This window comes from Ornithorhynchus anatinus, chromosome 1 (assembly GCF_004115215.2).
Source record: "Ornithorhynchus anatinus isolate Pmale09 chromosome 1, mOrnAna1.pri.v4, whole genome shotgun sequence".
Classification (NCBI taxonomy): Eukaryota; Metazoa; Chordata; class Mammalia; order Monotremata; family Ornithorhynchidae; genus Ornithorhynchus; species Ornithorhynchus anatinus.
In genome coordinates this window covers 140,697,547-140,717,130 of record NC_041728.1, presented here as the reverse complement: position 1 = coordinate 140,717,130, position 19,584 = coordinate 140,697,547, and the positions used below count along the sequence as shown (strand labels likewise).

Here is a 19,584-nt window from a genome sequence, read left to right as displayed (position 1 = left end):
CTATCTATCTATCTATCTATATCTATATCTATCTATCTATTTATATCTATCTATCTATCTATCTATCTATCTATCTATCTATCTATCTATCTATCTATCTATCTATCTATCTATCTATCTATCTCTATCATGTATCTATCTATCTATCTATCTATCTATCTATCTATCTATCTATCTATCTATCTATCTATCTATCTATCATCTATCTATTTTGTATTTGTTAAGCACTTTCAATGTGTCAGGCACTATTCTAAGCAAGGGGGTAGAGACAAGCTATTCACGTTAGAAACAGTCACTGTCCCTCATGGGACTCACAAATTTAACCCTTATTTTATGGATGAGGTAACTTCTCTGTGTCAGAGAAGTTAAGTGATCTACCTAAAATCACACAGAAAACAAGTGCAGAGTTGAGAGTAAAACCCAGGTCCTTCTGACTGCCAGACTCATGCTCTATCCATTAGATCACACTGTTTCTCTACATGCTTAGTACGCTTCTAAGTGCTTAGTATAATCCTTTGCCCACGGTAAGCACTTAACAAACATTATTGATGATCAATTGAAAATAATGAATCTAGCCTTCAATTAAATTAACTTCTATCTTATCGAAGAGCTACAGGAATTAATCCCCAAATTCATGCCAAAGACAGAATAAAAGAACAGAAAAGTATTCTAAAGGTCACATTATCTTAATGAAGTGTCATGTTTTGACAACATGGCAATGATATTGGAATAATATATTTCATTTACTAGGAAATGCTCATTGAAATCCATGTCCTAATCACTCTAAACAAAGACATTGGTAATTTTCTTCAAAGGTCATTCACAGATGCACTACTTAAAAATGAGGCTTTTGCCAATTCTGAATATATGATCTGTGAATTTCAGGAACACAAATTAGGAAAAGCCTTTTATATAATATGCCAGTTTTTTTACCCTCCATTTCCTAATATTCACTTGGATTTCCATATTTTACTCACTCCTCTTCAGGTCCATAGTACTTATGAGCATATCTATAATTCATTTATTTATATTCATTCATTTATATAAGTTCTTGTATCTTCCTCTAGACTGTAAGCTCATTGTGTGGAGAGAACATGTCTACCAACTCTGTTATTGTATTCTCCCAAGCACTGAGTACAGTGATCGGGACACAGTAAGCACTGAATAAATATGATTGATTGATCGATTGATTAATAGGATCATCTATTCTTCGTTCTACACCTTTCTTCAAATGCAAATTACAACCTCAGTTTTATGAGGGGCCCTGTGAAATTAAATTTTTAATAAAACATTTAACATTTTGTGAAACAGTAAGATAGTTTATTTTCATCAGACTAACAACTACGGTAGTTGTTAAGCACTCACTATGTGACACACACTTTATTAAGCACTGGGGCAAATACAAGATAATATAGTCCCACATGGGACTCACAGTCTATGTAGGAGGGAGAACAGGTATTGAATCCTCATTTTGTAGAGTCACAGAGAAGTTAAGTGACATGACCAAGGTCACATAACAGGGAGGAGAAGGAGCCACAATTAGAACCAAGGTCCTTCCAGGCCCATTAAGTTTCATCACACAACTGTATAGGCTGACGAGGTATGGGGGGCAAAATAAGCCTGACTTTACTTTGAGTTTTTCACAATAAGACTCTAATATCAATTATTTAAGAACTAAACCTTGATGTCTGTTTTATATTTGAATGAGAAATTCAACACACAGTGATGAAATAGACATGCTTTTAGGTCCACAGGGCTGGAAGGCAACATTCCAGCATTGGAAATATTTCAGGAATAGATGACAATCTACTGTGTCCCTTATAAGGAACAAAGAAAATTACATGGAATATGCAACACTTCAAAATAAATGCATTTGATGCAAAATAAACAAGTGACTTGTTTCAGTAGTTGGATTATATTTAAAGGTTATTAAGTGCTTACCACAGCACTTTGCACCTACTACACACTCAATAAATATTGTGGATTGATATTGAGGTAAATGCCCCTAGAAATAATGCTGTGCCAAAAAAGGTACTTGACTTATTTAGTAGAAATCTGAAAATATATAGGAAGTTTAAAATGACAACTCTAAAATTTCATATTGCATTTGTTTATATGTGCAGTGCAATAGAATGTGCTGGACATGAATCATACAACATTAGGACATAAGGGAAATAACATATACAAAGAAGATGTATCAATATAACAAATATTCTTGCAAGTTAAGAATTATTTTCTCCTGAAGAACTTCAGTGGAAAATATGAATTTTACTGCATGTGTGTGTTCGAGTGATTGTGTTTGTATGAACAAAGAATTCAATATGAATTCAGTAAACACTTCTGAAGGGTTTGTTTTTGTTTTGGGGGCATTTTAATTCTGAGAAATATGTTATTTTGGTAAACATTAGTCATAATTACAAATGTGCAATTTATTATAATGAATATGAAAGATCAGTGTTCTCAGGCAAGAAAGTATTTATGGAAACCAAATAATAAAATTTAGAATAATCTTATAAGCCTACTTAAATTTGAAATAGAGAGAAAAACTGTTAAATTGGCAAGAATCAATCCTATGCCTATTAAAAAATAATTATTCTGCTAACATAACCTTCTTAATTTCTTTCAGGAAGAATATTTTAATTTCATGCTTCCTTACTACTGTTAATTATACTATTAGATACACCCAATTTTCAAGAATTTCCTATAACAATAAAACTATTTAAAAATGATTATTTTAAAGACATTATATATCTGAAATTATGGTAAATCACATGTATTCACTGATTCTAAATCATTAAGGTCATCAGTGACCTTCTTGCCAAATCCAATAGCCTTTACTCCAATCCAATCCTCCTCGATTTTTCTCCTGCCTTCGACACTGTAGACCAACCCTTCCTCCTGGAAATATTATTTAAATAACTTGATGACAACACTGTCCTCTCCTGGTTGTCCTCTTATGTCTCTAACCTCTCTTTCTCATTCTCTTTTCCTCACTCTTCGTCTACCTCCCACCCTCTAACGGCGGAAGTCCCTCAAGGCTCAGTTCTGGGTCCCCCGCTACTCTCCAGCTACACTCAACTCCCTTGAAAAACTCATTCGCTCCCACATCTTCAACTATCATCTCTAAACTGATGATTTCATCCCCTGACACCTCTCTTTCTCCCCAGCCTCACATTTCCTTCTGCCTTCAGGAAAGCTCTATTGTATGACCCACCAACACCTTTAACTTAACATGACAGAAATTCTTCCCCTGATTTTCCTACTGCTAAAGACAAGACCACCGTTAACCCTGTGTAACCAGCCCAGAGTTTTGGCATTATCCTTGACTCATCTCTCTCTCACCGCCCACATATTTAAACTCCTCCCTTCCACATCACCTCAATTTGCTCCTTTTGCCCTTCCTCCCTCTTCCTGCCCGACATCACTCATGTATATATGTATACATGTACATATCTATAATTCTATTTATTTATATTGATCTCTGTTTACTTGTTTTGATGTCTGTCTCCGCCCTTGTAGAATGCAAGCCCAGTGTGGGCATACTGTCTCTCTTTATTGCTGAATTGTACTTTCTAAGAGCTTAGTACAGTGCTCTGCTCATGGTAAGTGCTTAATAAATATGATTGAATGAATGAATTATTAATTGATTGGTTCATAAAAAGCAAGATAGATTGGAGCTCAGTCAGTTGGAGGGTTGCAGTGGATGGTTGGTGGGGAAGGCGGTGGTTGGCAGTGGGGTGAAATGTAGCTGGGGGAAACTGTTGTGAGGAGCCGAGGCGGAGGCAGCAGAGGGTTAATAAAAATAGTATAAATAATGTTGGTATTTGTTAAGCCCTTACTATGTGCAGAGCACTGTTCTAAGAGCTGGGGTAGATACAGGGTAATCAGATTGTCCCACACGAGGCTCACAGTCTTAATCCCCATTTTATAGATGAGGTAACTGAGGCACAGAGAAGTTAAGTGACTTGCCCACAATCAGCTGACAAGTGGCAGAGCTGGGATACAAACCCATGACCTCTGACTCCCAAGCCCGGCTTTTTCCACTGAGCCACGCTTGTTATTGGGTGAGGCAGTGGAGGGTTGGTGAGGCAAGCAGTGGTGGGGTGGCAGAGACAGTGGAGGTATGCTGGAAGAGTCAGTAGTGGGGCAGTCGGAAGATGGGAGAGTGGAGGGTGGGTGGAGGTGCAGCGACAGGGTGGCCAGGAGAACAATGATCCTACTACTCAACGGAGCCAGGCTGGGAAGGTACTAAATGTCCAGGTCCCACTCCCAAATTCCAGCTGTCCACTGACTCCTTAGATGCCATCTCAGAAGCCTTGTTTTTCCTCTTTTACCTGCCATGAGGTCCTGAAGTGTATGCTGAGAATCTTATTCTAAGGCCTGGAGTGACGCCTGCTGGTTCAGGACCACAGATATCATAGGGACCATCCTTGCAAAGAGAAGGCATGACCGAGGAGGTGGTGGGAGGCCTGGCAATAGTGAGAGAAGCCCACTGTGGGCAGGGATTGTCTCTCTCTATTTGCTGTATTGAGCTTTCCATGCATTTAGTACACAGTCAGCTCTCAATAAATACGACTGAATGAATGGATGGATGAAGATGTTCACATTCCTGTGTTTATTTTTTTTACTTTTGGCACTGCTGAATCCACAGGGAAGACATCTCAGCAGCTAAATTAGCAAAGGTTTTCAGACAAAACAGAAGCCTGACGCAACTGTTTGATAACCCATTTGTCACTCAGCCCAAGGGGAAAATTAAAATTGGATACCAATTCATCCACGGTTTTATGGAATAGCAATCTATCCATATTTTGAAGAGTACTACCCTAACAAATTTTTCATGCCTTAATCTTTGCCACTTTTATAACATGGGTCTTTAAAAAAATAACTCACAATCTACAAGAGCCATCGAAACCTATAATTAATAAGCTAACAGAATGAAGTGTGAACAATATCCTTATTTATGGGAAAGTTGAGACACCATGACTCTTTTATGTCTTTTGCAAACAATAAACTCGACAATACAATTAAAGGCAGTCTGTGTATATATACTCATTGCGGTTGGGTGTGTGAGTCTCACATCAGAGTTTTTGGGCCACACATGTACCTCATCAATGAATTTCATCATCTGAAGTGTCTCTGAACAAAGAGGAAACATACACTCTCAACTCATCTAAATACGAGCACCTATAAAGTATATAATATGTATGTGTGTGGGGGTGTGCATGTGAGCATGTGCATGTGTATGCATGTGTACATGTAGCTTCAAATAATTGAGTCCAAATATGATTCCGATCTAGTGAGTTTTTTATGGGATCTTCAATCCGATCACAGAATATGCACAGAAGTAAAGACGATTATTTTTTATGTCACAAGAGACTCGTTTGCAAGGTCACACAAAATGTATGTAACATACAACTGCATGTTAAGCCATTGCAGTAGACTGTTCAGGTGGGAAGGCAAATGACCAACATCACTCCTCCTGTGGATGATACTCATTCATGCCGTTAATGTGCAAGTCTTTGAGGCTGGGCATTTGAGCCAGGTCGGGCGGGCGGTGATAAGTGGATATGCAGAGGGTGGACCGCAGAAGGGCCCCTCCAGAGAGGTTCATGCAAAGTAGTTCGGCTTGGTTCACACAGTGGATTTCTCTTGCTGTCAGGAGACTGGGGGATAACAAACTAACTTTATCCACTCTAATATTCCTGCAGGTGTCACTTGTTCATTTGTTTGATGGAACTAGTTAAGTGATACTAAGTGTCAAACAATGTTCTAAATGCTGGGTTAGGTGCAACTTAATTAGGCTGGACACAGCTTCCGTTTCACATTGGGCTTACAGTCTTAAGTGGGAATGACAACAGGTATGAATGCCCATTTTACAGTTGATGAAACTGAGGCACAGAGACGCCCCAGGTCACATAGCTAGCAATTGGAAGAGTAATTGGCAAAGTCAGGATTAGAACCCAGGTCTTCTGACTCCCAGGTCTATGCTTTTTCCACTAGGCCATGCTGCTTCCCTGCTGCTTCATTCTAGCTAACATCAGACTATAGCCAAAGAAGTGGATCAAACACAACAACTGGGAGAAATGTTGGATTCTGACCTGGCCTACAGTCATCTCATCAGTGCTTGCAATTTAGAAACACAGCTGATTGAAGGTTTTTTCCAGTGATGAAGATGCCTGCTTATTGTGAGGATAAAAAGGAGTTAATTATAGTAACATACTTCGGGAAAAAAAGTGTGTCATATAAATTTGAGTCATTACTTTTTGCCATACTGACTTAAGTAATCTCCTTTTGTAAGTATTCATTGCTTACAGAGATAGGAACCATTTTTAAAGTGACATTTATGGTAATACAAGCAAAATCAATCAATCGTATTATTAAGTGCTTACTATGTGTGGAGCACTGTGCTAAGCCACTAGGAGAGTACAATACAACAGAAGTAGCAGACATTTCCCTGCCCATAATGAGGGTACAGTCTAAGGGGAGACAAATATTAATATGAATAAATAAGTAATTTATAATATATAATTTAAAGATACGTACATAAGTGCTGTGGGGTTGGGGGTGGTGAGAAAATCAAGTGTCCAAAGGTCACAGAATGAGGAGCACAGATGGTGCAGAAGGGAGAGTGAGTCAGGGAAAAGAGAGCTTAATAGGGGAAGGCCTCTTGGGGAAGGCCTATTTGTAGCAGATAGACTTTTGCTGGAACTGGGCTTCAGCAAGGGAAGCAGCATGGCTCAGTGGAAAGAGCACGGGTTTGGGAGTCAGAGGTCATGGGTTCGAATCCCAGATCCGACAATTGTCAGCTGTGTGACTGTGGACAAGTCACTTCACTTCTCTGTGCCTCAGTTCCCTCATCTGTAAAATGGGGATTAAGACTGTGAGCCTCACGTGGGACCAACATTATAAATCTCTAGGGCCAGCAATTAATCCTGAGGTTACATTTTCTTGCTGTTATCCTGGCAGTCATTGGTGTCTCAAAGCCTCAATGTTTACTTTATAAAATGGAAAGAGAGAGCAAAAGTACCGATGCAGCACATTACTGTTCTTAGGTAAACAAATGATGTGCAGCTAAAATACTTAAATCAAGTCTTATTTCCTGTACCCGCAATATGTAAAGTGCAGATTCTACTACTTACCTATGTCACAGAAGTGTTAAGAATATAATTATAGATGATAGTTTTGAAGTAGTTTGAAGATGAAAAATGTCAAATGAAGTAAAGAAGTAATCCAAGTGTTGTTAATAATAATATGTTCCGCACACTAGACCTAGAAAACAAAGGATCAGGATGAAGAGTGACTGTTCAGACTGAAAAGTTCTGCATCCAATATATGCAAAATATCATTAATAATAATGTATTCCAGACAGGAGGCCCAGAAAATAGAGGTTCAGCATGAATAAAGAGTTACTTTTCAGCCTGACAGGAAGATTAAGGTCATAAAGGGAGTATGAATAAAATATACTGTGAATATAAAGTGGCATGCAAAACAGAGCATTTATAGTTACTTTTGTATGCCTACGCATGAGCAATCTTGGGGTCCAACATAGATGCCTGTTTTTAATATGGGGTATTTTATGTCAAGGTGCAGCAATAACACCAGGGATATTCTTTTAAAATATACAGAAGCACCTTTCATAAACCAATAAATTACAAACCTGTCTATAGATCTTGAGATAGGACTCACCTTAACTGAATAATCTTATGCCAAGGGAGTTATATTGGGAAAGATTAAAGAAGGAAAAATTCCAAATCAACCAAGGACTGCACCATCACCCACACTGGGAATGTGGAAGATTTTCCAAGTTCTAAAAGCTCAACTAATCTACTTTCCTTAGCAAATTTTAGACCAAACTATACACCTCCAAAAGATAAACAAAAGACAATCATACGACCTTCACAACATCACCTAGATCTGCTGTTTCCACTCCATCCAAACCACTACCGTGCTAGTACAATCACTCATCATATCCCGAATGGATTACTGCATCAGCATCCGTTCTGATCTCCAACCTCCTGTCTCTATACTTGCATCTATACTTCACTCTGCTGCCCCGTTCGATTAGACTGTAAGCCCATCAAAGGGCAGGGACTGTCTCTATCCGTTACCGATTTGTACATTCCAAGTACTTAATACAGTGCTCTGCACAGATTAAGCGCTCAATAAATACTACGGAATGAATGAATTCTACAAAACTGCATGTCACCCTCCCTCCTCAAAAATCTCCAGTGGTTGCCTATCAACCTTCATATCAAGCAAAAACCTCTAAGCTCTCCATCCTCTTGCCCCCTCCTACCTCATCTCCCTTCTCTCCTTCTACAGCCCAGCCTGCACACTCTACTCCTCTGCTGCTAACCTCCTCCCTGTGCCTCATTCTCACCTGCCCCACAGTCGGTCCCTGGCCCAAGACCTACCTCTGGCCTTGCATGCCCTCCCTGCTTTACTCCAACAAACTAGCACACTTTCCCCCTTCAAAGCCCTACGGAAAGCTCACCTCCTCAGGAGGCCTTCCCAGACTAAGTCTCCCTTTTCCTCCACTCCTCCTCCCCTCCTCATTGCCCTGACTCCCTCCCTTTGCTCTACCCACCCACCCCACATTACTTGTATACTTATTTATTATTCTATTCATTTTATTAATGATGTGCATATATCTATAATTCTATTCATTTATATTGATGCTATTGATGCCTGTCTACTTGTTTTGTTGTCTCTCTCCCCCCTTCTACACTGTGAGCCTGTTGTTGTGTAGGGACTGTCACTGTTACCAAATTGTTCTTTACAAGCGCTTAAGACAGTGCTCTGCACACAGTGAGTGCTCAATAAATATGATTGAATGAACTGAATGAATGAATGAATGTACTGAAAGTCAGGGGTGAGTGAACTGATTTTCAGTGGAGGAAGTTCAACTTGGGAAGAAAGAAAAGCAGCAGATTGATGGCATGGTTTACAAATGCAACATCCTGCAAGACATCAAACAAACAAAAAAAGTTCTGTGGTCTTTAACAGGTTTAATAATAGACCACAAAGAAGTTTCTCCCCCAAATTATATAGAAAGATGGCATGTAATTCTCCCATCAAAATGATAGAATCGAAAGAAATGGAAAGCATCCAGATTAAATTATGTTTTCTCTCTTTTTTTAAGTTTAAACTATGTTGTTTAGTTCCTTTCATCTCCCAAAGCATCGTCAATTAGCTCACATTCAGAAAACATTTTTGGGAAAGGAAATACTTTTTTTTTTCTTTTTTACAAAAAAGAAAATAGTAACTTGCTCAAAGCTTCAATAAAGAAATTGAGGCAAATTGAAGAAATGTTTGTTCCTGACCCTCAGCTGTGTACTTACACCAGATGCTTCATTTGCTTACTCTTTAGAATAGCACAAAGAACCATAAAGGGCATGATCATGCTTTTCATTGCAAATAAATATGTGCTAAGAACACAAGAACACTAACTAAACACCATGTGCCTGACATTTTGGTGGTACAATTTTAAAGAAATGTTCTGAGGCTGTGGAGAAGAAGTTGGTCTGAAAACAATATCTGAAATTATCCTATCAGAAATGGCTTAGTGGATTTCATGTTTCTTTTTTGCCTTTTCCATTCCCTATTATCTCTCCACAACTTCTTTTGTTTGCCAGTAAATCAATCAAAGGTATATATTGAACACCTATTGGGTGTAAAATGCTTTACTTGACACACAGAAGAGCAAAATGAAGGTAAAGGGCACAAATCTTGCCCTCAGACAATTACTGTCCCTTTAGGCCAATTTATATGGAAATATGTGTAAGTTCCTTCAGGCTGCAAAATGATTCCTGTACTCCCCAAGTATGGCCTCAAGCCTTCCCCTTGCCAGGGCATACATCATTCTGCTGCTCATATCATTTTTCAAAAATACCATTGCATACCGGTCTCCTCACTATAATCCTCTTGTCATTGCCCATCCCACTCTGCATCAAGCAGAAACTCCTCACCATCAGTTTATAAGCATGCCATCTTTACAGGCAGATTTTAAGTTCACTATGGGTAGGGAACATGTCTACCAGCTCTGTTGTACTGCATAGTAAGTGCTCAGTAAATACCATTGGTTAATTTAATACCATTGATTAAATGATTGTCTCCTCTCTCTTATGCTTGCTCCTTTGTCACTACAACCCAGTCCACTCATTTTGTCCCTCTCCTGCAAACATACTCTGCCTCATTCACACCTCTCTCATCATCAATCCCTTAGTCATACCTTCTCTCATTCATTCATTCAATTGCATTTATTGAGCACTTACTCTGCTCAGAGCACTGTACTAAGTGCTTGGAAAGTACAATTCAGCAATAAAGAAAGACAATCCCTCTCCACAACGGGCTCACAGTCTAAAGTGGTGAGACAGACATGAATACAAGTAAATAGACATAGATATAAATGAATAGAATTATAGATATATACATATATATAGAGAGAGAGGATGGAAGAGCAAAGAGAGCAAGTCGAGGTGACACGAAAGGGAGGAGGAGCTGAAGAAATGGGAGCTTAGTCTGGGAAGGCCTCTTGGAGGAGGTGCACCTTCAGTAGGGCTTTAAAAGGGGAAGACTGATTTGCGTATTTAAGGAGGGATGGAGTTCCATGTCAGAGGTAGGAAGTGGGCCAGGGGTCGGGGTCAAGAGAGGCGAGATCGAGTCACAGTGAGAAGGTTAGCACCAGAGGAGAGGAGTGTGTGGGTTGGAATGTAGAAGGAGAGAAGGGAGGTGAGGTAGGAAGGGGCAATGTGATGGACATCTTTGAGGCAAGCAAGAGTGAAGAGTTTTTGTTTGATAAGGAGGCTGATAGGCAACCACTGAGATCTCTCTCACTATATACATGATAGACCAGGACCATCCCCATCTTCAAAGCCTTACTAAAATCATATCTCTTCCTGGAGACTTTCCAGGAGGCATCACCCCTCTCTACTCCTTTCCCTGCTGCCACTTCAATACTTCTTGCATCAACTATGCACTTGAGTACGCCTCCCTAAACACTTAAGGTACTCACTGCACTTATGGATATTTTTAAATCACATTGCTTTTTCCACCTTTAATTTATTTTGGTGTCGGTGTACCCCACTAGATTGTAAGTTCCTTGAAGACCAGAATCTATATACCACCTTCATTATATTATTTTAAATGCTTAGTCCAGTGCTCTGCAAATAAGTGCTTAATAAATAATTTTGCATTCTTGGCCATTTTTTAAGACTTAGTTGAGTTTTAAAGAGCTGCCACAGTCTCCGTGTTACTTTTTAACCTTCTGATTTTTACCAAATCCTTTGTGGTCGACAGGGAGAGCCACTGATGTTGACCTGACAGCAGTGCCATTCCCTCCTCCTCACCCCAACTCTGGCTCCCCTCCCCAGCCCTGTCTGTCCATAGTAAAACAGGACTGGGGATGAAAGGGCTGTCCAACCAGATAGGGGCTGAATTTAGACTGGACTGTAAGCTCATTTATAGGCAGGGAATGTCTCTATTATATTGTTATATTGTACTCTCCTAAGCACTTAGTACAGTAATAATAATAATAATAATAATGTTGGTATTTGTTAAGCGCTTACTATGTGCCGAGAACTGTTCTAAGCACTGGGGTAGGTACAAGGTAATCAGGTTGTCCCCTGTAGGACTCACAGTCTTCATCTCCATTTTATTACAGATGAGGGAACTGAGGAACAGAGAAGTTAAGTGACTTGCCCAACGTCACAGAGCTGACAAGTGGTGGAGCCGGGATCGACTTCCAAGCCCATGCTCTTTCCACTAAACCATGCAGTAACAGTAAGTGCAAACAGTAAGTGCTCAATAAATATAACTGATTGATTTTGACTGACATTTATAGAGTAGGATTGGACTCAAAACCAACCTTACCCACTACTAGAAAAATAATTCAAGAGCATATCCTTGTACTGCCTACCCACCCACACTATGTCTGATTGTCACAACATTATCAATAAGAAATCCAACTTCATAGTCATAAAAAAATCCACAAAATGTACCAATTTGCAATTTCTATTTCATACTTTACATATAGATCAGTACAAAAGTTCATCTTTAAAATAAATTAGCTTTTTTAAACAACAATTTTAAAATTCATTCATTGTCACAGTTTTAAAAACCACCACCATAGATGTTTTATAAAAGTAAAATGAAATCGTGAAAAAAAATACTTTACATTTCAAAGTTTAAGATTTTTTTATAAAGCTATATGACACTTAGGGGGTTGGACATTTCCTTCATTAAAATGAGTCTGCATATGGGAATGGAGAATTTGAAATATGCCTTGGAATTTGCAATAGAATCTTATGAGCATAAAAGGCAGATATGAAATCCATACACTGATCTTGGACCCAATGTAAGTAACTTATTGTTTTAAACTTTTAGTTTTGCCTCTGGGAATGGAACTACTAAAATTCCATCAAATCTGCCCGGAGGTTTTTTAAGCTAAATTTTTATTTCTGCCTGCAATTTTGATCATTTACCAGTCTATGCTTATCGTAATTCGACCGTGAAAGAAGCTGCAGGTAAACCAAGAATATCTTTTGCCTGATTGTAAAAGGTGTACCTAGAAATGAAAACTGAAGATTAAAAAGACAGCATGTTGAATGTGATATTTTAATTTTCCAGAAAGTAGAGAAATTAACATACTTCAGGGTATTACCTATTACAACAAACTGGGATGGAATTGAAGGAAGTGTTTCCCCTAAGGTACATTGTTAAATCAGAGACAAGCATAACAGCAAACATCTTATTAAACAACAAGTGTGCAAGGCAAAAGGCAGAAGCCTCCAGGGCCATGTTAATTATCTCAGGGTCGAAGTCAGTAAGAAGGCTGTCTGGCAGTTTCTAAAGCAGTCAGATGGTTATGCCAACGTAGAAATGTCCCCAAGGTCCTGTGGTTACAGCCCCATCATATTTCAAATGACAGGTAATACTTATGAACACGCCGACACTAACCTCCTCAATTATATTCAATGTCAAGGTTTTACAACTGAAGGAACTGCTAATTTCTAACATATATATTCCCTGACAAAAATCACTTAATCAAAAAAATAGATGTTCACAGGATCTCCAGGGGAATGCTAAAGAAGCTGTTGAATACACAATGGGATAAAAGTTCTTTGGTTAGGTTTCCTGGAGAATGCACATTATAAGATGCTTTATTTTAATGAAGTTTTCTGCTTATCTTTACAGGGTAGAGATTTTGCTAGCCTATGTTCCAGGATGTTTTGCTAAGAAAAAAAAAATAAAGGATCTCCCTAAAGTAAATAGAAAATCACATGGTACATCTTTCTGGGTATTTCATCTCAAATTACATCTCATTTCACTTTATATCTCATTATTGGATTGCTTGATCATTTGGGGTCCTGCTGTGGATACAATGGAAAGAAGAACACTGCTCAAGCTTTTGGAAAACCTAAGTTGTTGTCCGGGTTCTTCCCGTTGCTGGCTAAATGTGGGTAAAGACTACATGCACCCATTGTCCTTCATGCCTCAATAAACATGACAGGCAGGGTACAAAGAAGGTAAATAGTTCAGCATAGTTCATTAGCACCTACAATCAATTCCTCTACATAAATTCTCAGTCATGAGGTCTCCAACAATACTCATCCACTATTCCTGAATGGAGTGCCTATCGTGGTTTAGGGGAAAGAGCATGGGATTGGGAGTCAGAGGTCATGGGTTCTTATCCAGTCTCTGACACTTATCAGCTGTGTGACTGTGGGCAAGCCACTCAACTTCTCTGTGCCTCAGTAACCTCATCTGTAAAATAGGGATTAAGACTGTGAGCCCCATGTGGGACAATCTGATTATCTTGTATCTACCCCAGTTCTTAGAACAGTACTTGGCACAAAGTAAGTGCTTAACAAATACCATCATTGGTATTATTATTATTAAATTACTGCCATTCAGTTCTTCCTAGGGCAAACAGCTTAGAGCTGAGGGTTCAAATTTGAAAGAATCCAACCATTCAATTTTAAAGTTTTCAATGTTGAAATGGGAAAAGGAAGAAGGAAGATTCCCAGCTTTATTATTGACCACTGATGGGCAAGTGACTTAATTATCTGGGCCTCAATTTTTCCTCTATAAAATGGGGTTAGACTGTGAGCCCCAGAAGGGACAGGGGCTATGTTTGCTTGCATAACTTTAACTCTACCTCTACCTTACCAATCAAACGATCAATCAATGATATTTACTGAGTGTTTACGGTGTACAGAATATCATACTAAGTGCTTGGGATAAAATAACAATATAACAAAGTTGGCAGACACATTCCCCTCCCACAAGTAGCTTATAGTCTAGAGGAGGAGGCAGAGGTTAATATGAATTAATTACAGATATGTAAGAGCTTTGGGGCTTTGGGTGGTTGCTTAAAGGATACAGAGCTGAGAGTACAGGTGATGAAGAAGGGAGAGGAAGTAGATAAAAAGAGGGTTTTAACAGGGAAGTCCACCACTTGGAGGACCCTATCCTTGCCCTCTCCCCACCTGCAGGGGGTCGAGAACCTCACCGGAAGAAAGGTAAATGGAGGCCTAATATCATGACTGAGAGAAGAGCCACGCCCAACCAGGACCCACACTGCAAACCAGGAGCCAAGAAAGTGAATCAAGGGGAGGGTCTCCTCCACCCCCAATGGAGACCTGGAGAGGGGGCCCTGAGCCCCCCAGCCTTTCCCCTCACACCAGAAGCCCAAGCCAGAGAGGAGGACCCCAGAGCCCTCTCGGCAAGACAGGCAGGCTGGAGGCCTGGGATCATGCTCGAGGGAAGGGTCGCCCTCTGCACATGAGTGCCTGAGGCCCGAGAAGGGACTACCAATATAGAAGAGGGAAGGCACACTTCCTCCAAGAGGCCTTCCCAGACTAAGCCCCACTCTTCTTCAGCTCCCACTACCTTCCGCATCACCCTGACTCACTCCTCTTGCTCTTCTCCCTACTCCCCTCTCCACAGCACTTATGTATATGTGTATATATTAAGCAGCATGACACAGTGGGTAGAGCACGGGCCTGGGAGTCAGAAGGTCATAGTTCTAATCTCAGCTCTGCCACTTTTCTGCTGTGTGACCTTGGGCAATTCATTTCACTTCTCTGGGCCTCAGTTACTTCATCTGTAAAATAGGGATTGAGACTGGGAGCCCCACAAGGGACAGGAACCATATCCAAACTGATTTGCTTGTATTCACCTCAGTGCTTAGTTCAGTGTCTGGCACAGAGTAAGCGCTTAACAAATGCCAGCATTACTATTAGTATTATTATTATTCTAATTACATTGAGGCCTCTTTACTTGTATTGATATCTGTCTCTCTCCTATGATAATAATGATAGTATTTGTTAAGCGCTTACTATGTGCCAAGTACTGTTCTAAGTGCTGGGGTAGATACAAGGTTATCAGGTTGTCACAGGGGTCACAGTCTTAATCCCCATTTTACATTTGAGGTATCTGAGGTATAGAGAAGATAAGTGACCTGCCCAATGTCACACAAGAGACAAATGGTGGAGCTAGGATTAGAACCCACGATCTCTGACTCCCAAGCCTGTGCTCTTTCCACTAAGCCACTCTGCTTCTCCTAAAATGGGAATTAAATAGCTGTTAATCATTATTGATTATTAATTGTTCTCGTGGTATTTGTTAAGTGTTTACTCTGCCTGACTACTTGTTTTGCTTTGCTGTCTCCCCCTTTTAGACTGTGAGCCCACTGTTGGGCAGGGATTGTCTCTATCTGTTGCCGAACTGTACATTCCAAGTGCTTAGTACAATGCTCTGCACACAGTAAGTGCCCAATACATATGATTAAATGAATGAATATGTACCAAGCACATTTCTAAGCCCTGGGGTAGATTCAAGGTAATCAGGTTGTTTCACGTGGGCCTCACACTCTTAATCCCCATTTTACAGACGAGGTTACTGAGGTACAGAGAAGTCAAGTGGCTTGCCCAAGGTCACACAGCTGACAAGTGGCAGATCTGGGATTAGAACCCATGACCTCTGACTCCCAAGCCCTTGCTCATTCCATTAAGCCATGCTGCTTCTCTAGACTGTGAGCCCACTGTGGGCAGGGATTGTCTCTCTTTACTGCAGTATTGTACTTTCCAAGTGCTTATTACAGTGCTCTGCACACAGTAAGCACTCAATAAATACTATTTATAAATAACAAATAGAACCCTACCACCCCCGTGCATTGGGTCCCTAGAACTGTCCCGAGGGAGGGGACCCTGGCACCTCATTACCCTCCCTCCCTCACTACTTCCATCTGTGCACAGAGGACTTGGGCCTGCATGAGGAAGGAATCGCCAATCCCCCACCCCACGATCCCCACCCCTGAGCACACCAGGACCCAGAGAACCTGCCAAAAAAAGCAGGACAACAACTCACTAAGGAGTTAACAACGTTCAACTGTCACCCATCAACAAATGAGGACGTGATAGCTCTGACCCCTTCATTCCAGACAGACACTTTAATAACTCCTAATCATAGCTCAGAACTTGTGGACTTCTCCCCGAGCTGGGAGTTGCTGAATTCCCCTCTACTAGAGGAATTCCCCATGGGCCACTGGGTATGCAGATAAGCTGCTGCAGCTCAGGATTTTCTTTCTCTTCTGTCCCAGCCCCACAGTATAACTTCAGACCTCTTCTTCTGGACTCTCCTCCCCTGACCCTGTGCCCAGCACCCCTTTTCATCCCTCTATTCATAGGCCAGGCTTCCTTAGTGCACCCCCATCCAACCCCTTCACACCCCTTGTGCGGCCCTCACCCTTCTCTACTTCCCCAATCCTGTCATCCTGACCCAATGCCACCCTATATTTCCCTCCATCTGCATTCCCATCAGCTCACCCCCATTTAACCCCTTCCCCATCCCCACCCCCCCACAGCCACCCCACAGCCTCAGGGAAGTGTGATCTGTGGAATCCTCACTCCATCATAATAATAGTGATGGTATTTGTTAAGCGCTTACTATGTGCCGAGCACAAGGTAATGAGGTTGTCCCATGAGGGGCTCACAGTCTTAATCCCCATTTGACAGATGAGGGAAATGAGGCACAGAAAAATGAAGTGACTTCCCCAAGGTCACACACCTGGTAAGTGGCAGAGGTGATATTAGAACCCAGGACCTCCGACTCTCAAGCCTGGTCTCTTCCCATTGAGCCATGCTGCTTCCCTCCTTTTATGGCATTTGTTAAGCACTATGTGCCAGGCACTGTGCTATGTGCTGAGATGGGTGCAAGACAATGGCGTTGGACACCATCCCAGTCGCACACGGTACTCATGGTCTTCAGCCGCAGTTAACAGATGAGGCAAGTGAGGCCCAGATGGGTGAAGTGAGTTGCCCGAGGCCCTGCAGGGAAGCTTCTCTTTATCCTTGACCTTTTCCTGACCCAATCACTGCCCTTCCTGGACATCACTGAAATTTGGCTCTCATTCATTCATTCACTCATTCATTCATTCATTCATTCATTCATTCATTCATTCAATCTTATTTATTGAGAGTTTACTGTGTGCAGAGCACTGTACTAAGGGCATGGAAAGTACAATTCAGCAACAAAGAGAGACATTCCCTGCCCAAAACGCTCTCACAGTCTAGAAGGGGGGAGAGAGACAGACATCAAAATGATTTAACAGGCATCAATAGCATCAATATAAATTAATAGAATTATATAAATATATACATGCACATATATACATATATACATCTGAACAAGTAAAAAGGCATCAATATAAATGATGAATTATATATATGCACATATATACACAAGTGCTGTGGAGTGGGGATGGGGGTAGAGTAAAGGGGGCCAATTGTGGTGATGGAGGGAGGGGGAGCTGAAGAAAAGGGGCTTTAGTCCGGGAAGGCCTCCTGGAGGAGGTGAGCCTTCAGTAGGGCTTTGAAGGAGGGAAGTGTGATTGGTAGATTTGAGGAGGGAGGGCATTCCAGGTCAGTGATAGGATGTGGACTAGGGATCAATGGTGGGACAGGCGAGAACAAGGCACAATGAGGAGGTTCATTCATTCATTCAGTAGCATTTATTAAGTGCTTACTATGTGCAGAGCACTGTACTAAGGGCTTGGAATGTACAATTCGGCAACAGTTAGAGACAATCTCTGCCCAATGACAGGGTCACAGTCTGAACGGGGGAGACAGACAGCAAAGCAAAACAGAACAAAACAAAAACAATATAACATCATTAAGATAAATAGAATCAAGGGGATGTACACCTCATTAACAAAATGAATAGGGTAATGAATAATATATACAAATAATATATACACATGAGCACAGTGCAGAGGGGAGGGGAATGGGGAAGAGTTGGGGGGGGAAGAGGAGGGGATTGGAAGCAGAGGAAAAGGGGGGCTCAGTCTGGGAAGGCCTCTGGGAGGAAGTGAGCTCTTAGGAGGGCTTTGAAGAGGGAGAGTTAGTTTGGTGGATGAGAGGAGGGAGGGAATTCCAGGACAGCAGGAGGACGTGCCCCAGGGGTCGATGGCAGGATAGGTGTGAACGGGGTCGGTGAGGAGGTGGGCGGCAGAGGAGCGGAGCATATGGGGTGGGCAGTAGAAAGAGAGAGGGAGGTGAGATAGGAGGGGGCAAGGTGATGGAGAACTTTGAAGCCAATAGTGAGAAGTTTTGGTTTGATATGAGGTTGATAGGAAACCACTGGAGGCTTTTGAGAGGGAGGTGATATGCCCAGAGTGTTTCTGTAGAAAGATAATTCGGGCAACAGAATGAAGACTAGACTGGAGTGGGGAGAGACAGGAGGATGGGAGATCAGAGTGGAGGTTGAGGCAATAATCCAGTCGGGATATTATGAGAGATTGTATGAGCACGTTATCAGTTTGGATAGAGAGGAAAGGGTGGATCTTGGCGATATTATGAAGGTGAGACTGGCAGGTGTTGGTGACAGATTGGATGTATGGGGTGAATGAGAGAGCAGAGTCAAGGATGACACCAAGGCTGTGGGCTTGTGAGACGGGAAGGATGGTAGTGCCATCCACAATATTATTATTATTGTGTCTCCCTAAAATCTCTGCCCCTCCTCAGTCCCTCTCCTGTCCTGTCCCTTCTTGACTCTGCCACCTTTCCCAGCAGTATCTCTAGAGGAGATCTCCTTCTTTCTCTCAAAATCCATCACCTCCACTTGTGCATAATAATAATAATGGTATTCATGCAATTATTATGTGGCAAGAACTGTTATAAACACTGGGGTAGATACAAGGCAATCAGGTTGGCCCATGTGGAGCTCACAGTCTCAATCCCCATTTTACAGATGAGGTAACTGAGGCACAGAGACATTAAGTGACTTGCCCACAGTCACATAGCTGATGTGGCAGAGACGGGATTAGAATCCATGTTCTGTGACTCCTAAATCTGTGCTCTCTCCACTAAGCCATGTTGCTTCACTGAATGAAGGAGCAAGTCAGAGTGACCCAGAAGGGAATGGGAGAAGAAGAGAGGAGAGTGTTCCCCTTACGCTCCCAGCACTGACCCTTCTGGGCCTCAACCTCAGCCAAGCTTTCCTGCCTTGCCAGGGCCGTGAGCGGTGAGGGAGAGAGGAACCCTGCATGCATGTTTACTCCAACTCCTACTGCATTGCACCTCA

General features: G+C 41.4%; 1 protein-coding gene across 3 annotated transcripts in view; it reads right to left on the bottom strand.

The window, feature by feature from the left end:
• The window catches only part of NAALADL2 (N-acetylated alpha-linked acidic dipeptidase like 2), a 966,685-nt gene that overhangs the window by 692,334 nt on the left and 254,767 nt on the right, over positions 1–19,584 (bottom strand). The window contains exon 1 of one of the 3 annotated variants that reach the window (XM_039913127.1): positions 7,140–7,265. The exons of the other annotated variants lie outside the window; for them this stretch is intronic. The gene's annotated coding sequence lies outside the window, so the exon portion shown is untranslated. Of the gene's footprint in view, positions 1–7,139; positions 7,266–19,584 lie in introns of those variants that run through there. 3 annotated transcript variants of the gene reach the window in all.